Source organism: Sinocyclocheilus anshuiensis, unplaced genomic scaffold (assembly GCF_001515605.1).
Source record: "Sinocyclocheilus anshuiensis isolate Anshui unplaced genomic scaffold, SAMN03320099.WGS_v1.1 scaffold1311, whole genome shotgun sequence".
Lineage (NCBI taxonomy): Eukaryota > Metazoa > Chordata > Actinopteri > Cypriniformes > Cyprinidae > Sinocyclocheilus > Sinocyclocheilus anshuiensis.
In genome coordinates this window covers 63,863-64,371 of record NW_015540904.1, presented here as the reverse complement: position 1 = coordinate 64,371, position 509 = coordinate 63,863, and positions in this window count along the sequence as shown.

The following is a 509-nucleotide window of genomic DNA, read 5'->3' as shown; positions in this document are numbered from 1 at the left end:
TTCACAGTTTTGTTTTTATTTTTTTTTAGTTACTAAAAAAAGAACCATTTAAAATTTTATTTCAGAGTCAATTGAAGAAAATGAGGAGAATGATGAACTGAGTGAAGTTGAGGAGAAAAATCATGTCAAAACTGGAGAAAAACCCTTGAGCTGCTCTCAAACCAAACACCCAAAGAAAGATTTAAAGAAAAAAAGAGACAAGAAATCTTTCACATGCACTCAGTGTGGAAAGAGTTTGACAAGCAAATATAATCTTGATGTTCACATGAGAGTTCATACTGGAGAGAAACCATACAAGTGTTCACACTGTAACAAGAGATTCAGTCGGTCAGCAACTCTGAAAAGAATCATCACACCTTAAGATACACATGAACATCCACACTAGAGAGAAACTGTACATATGTGATCAGTGCGGCAAAACATTTGTGTGGGCTTCATACCTGAAGAAACACCTGAGAGTTCATACAAAGGAGAACCCACATTCATGTTATTTGTGTGGAAAGAGTTTT